Genomic DNA, 2,769 nt, shown 5'->3' with positions numbered 1-2,769 from the left:
TTTCTTCCCTGATCAAATCTTTTTAAAGTGACAGCCAAAGTGTATTTTTAAACAAAATCCCTTAAACACATATTTTATACCCAAAACCTTCATTACTTGAAATTGTTTTGATTTTCAGAGTCTGATTTTTTCCCTGACTTTCGGATAGTGATCACTAGTGCAGAATAATGATCTTAATATGTCCACACACAAGAAATTATCAGCAGAGCTAAAAAAAAAAAACCTCAAGAAAATTCAACATTTGGTTCTTATGCTGTTGAAAGAAGTTGTGTGTGTGTATGAATGTTTTAATATATTCCAGTGTTCTAGAACTATCTAGGCTAGAGAGCCAGGCATGAAAGATTGCAGATGCAATCTTTTGTTGTGTATTCGGAAGGGACTGCCGCGCTGCAGATGCAAGCTGACCCAGCTCCGCATTTGCGTGGTTAGGCAGGGCACCAGAAATTACACCCTTTCAATCAATTTGCCTGTAAACCTTGATATCTATGTATATACAAAGTTTTCAAAATTCACAAGCAAGTCTAGAAATTGGACTGTGTCCTCTGCAGACACTCTGCAGGCATATCAGGAACTGGAGGCCGTGCTCGGGGAGCAGAGCCTTCATGTGCATGGCTTGTAGATTTCCTCAGCCTCCCACTGGTTAGTTTTCTGAGGTAAACCCCCTTTATGGGCCTGATGACCCCCTGACCTTCGCTGGGTAATTAATAATCTTCTCCTTCTCCTGGGAGACAAATAGGATTAACAAACTGTGACAGTGTCTGCTATTCTTAAGGAAGTCACACTTAGATTGGTGTCTCCTCCCAAAGGGTATATTATACATCTTACACAAAAGCAAAGTCATGCAAAATGTGCAAAATTCTTGTGACAAGTCTCTTTGTCCAGATAACATGCCTGCTAGCTGTTTTCTACTAGACAATTTAAAGATATTCACCATTTAGTTTCTCAAATGAGGCAAGAAAATTGGGATTGGATACGTCCATTAAACGTGTCGCAGATGAGGTAAAGCGTGTGATTGGAGGATGCCAGTAAACCTATCTCACGGGTCTGAGGGAGGAGAATTGTGCCTGGATGTCACCCAGGACTTGAGTATACCTCTCCCCTTGGAGGGTTTGCTGATCATTCCCAGGGCCTTTGGCTCTAGGAGAGGGACTATCCCTTTTGCCACCCTGAGACCAAGTCAGCCATGCCTGCTAGGGCTCCTGGACTGCCCAGGCAGAAAAGATTTCACATCAGCCTGTGATTGCCCTTTGGGATTCTGCAATTACTTTCTCATAATGAAAAGAAGCTAAACAAGCCTGACCTAAGAAGGATCCCTAATTTTTGCAGTACTCTAAAACATGTAGCAAGGGCTTGGTTTTTGAAGGGCAGCATAATCTTTCTAGAGGAATGTTTATACTTAAAGTCATATGGTCATTCCAGGCAGAGGGAACAACAAGTGCAAAGGCCTTGAGACAGGACCACGTCTGGCATCTTTGAGGATCATAAAAGAGGCCAGCATGGACAAAGAAAATAAGTGAGGGAACCAGTTTCAAATATATTTGTCATAATATATATTTGTCATAATTATTCTAAATAAGTCAGGAGGTCTTAATTTAGTAAATGATCTTTGATAATAGAAGTAGAAAAAACATCATGGTAAATTCAATAATTTTTATTTCTTGATCTGAAAATTACCTATTTTATCTCTAGCTCTGAAAATTTGCTAGTTAACTTGCTAGGTAACTTCTGGCAAGTTACTTAACCTGTGGGCTTTTATTTCCTGCGTGTAAAATGAATAATTGGGTACATGTAATATTTCATATCATATTTGGCTTTAAAAGCTGATCTTGCATTGGGTTATCTTAATACTAATTAGTACTTCCATTAGAAGGCTTGGATCAGAGGAAGTCAAACTTAAATCAGTAAATACTGGTGCTCATTCAACGTCTCTAGAAGGGTTGGTTAGAAGAGACTCATATCTCTAAGGTTCATCTATAGATCCTAAAGTTCTTCCATGTTTATTATGCTCATAGAGAAAAAGATCACAGGCTTTACCCAGGCGATGTGGTTCTCATTTGACAAAAATAAGCAAGGTTTTAATATACCTGTGGTCATCTCAAGTGCATAGTTAATAAAACTTTTGGAGCTTTTAATGTACAATTATATGGCATAGCTTACCAAAAGTTGAATGAGCACTCTTAGCAATAAAGAGTTTATGGAACAACTTCTTAAAAATCATTCAACTTCAACTATGCTACAGGACTATAATAATCAAAACAGCATGGTACTTGTACAAAAACAGACACATAGACCAAGAGAACAGAATAGAGAGACCAGAAATAATGCCACACACCTACAATCATCTGATCTTCGACAAAGATGACAAAAACAAGTAATGGGGAAAAGGAGTCCCTATTCAATAAATGGTGCTGGGATAACTGGCTAGCCATATGCAGAAGATTGAAACTGAATCCCTTCCTTAAACCTTATACAAAAATTAACTCAAGATGGATTAGACTTAAATGTAAAACCTAAAACTATAAAAACCCAGGAAGATAACCTGGGAAATACCATTCTGGACATAGGAACTGGCAAAGATTTCATAACGAAGATGCCAAAAGCAATTACTACAAAAACAAAAAATGACAAATCGTATCTAATTAAACTAAAAAGCTTCTGCACAGCAAAAGAAACTATCAACAGCGTAAATGGACAACCTATCAAATGAGAGAAAATATTTGCAAACTATACTTTTGACAGAGATCTAATCCAGAATCTATAAGGAATTAA

Source organism: Nomascus leucogenys, chromosome 13 (assembly GCF_006542625.1).
Source record: "Nomascus leucogenys isolate Asia chromosome 13, Asia_NLE_v1, whole genome shotgun sequence".
In the NCBI taxonomy this organism is placed as follows: Eukaryota; Metazoa; Chordata; class Mammalia; order Primates; family Hylobatidae; genus Nomascus; species Nomascus leucogenys.
Note: the sequence above shows the minus strand (reverse complement) of the source record.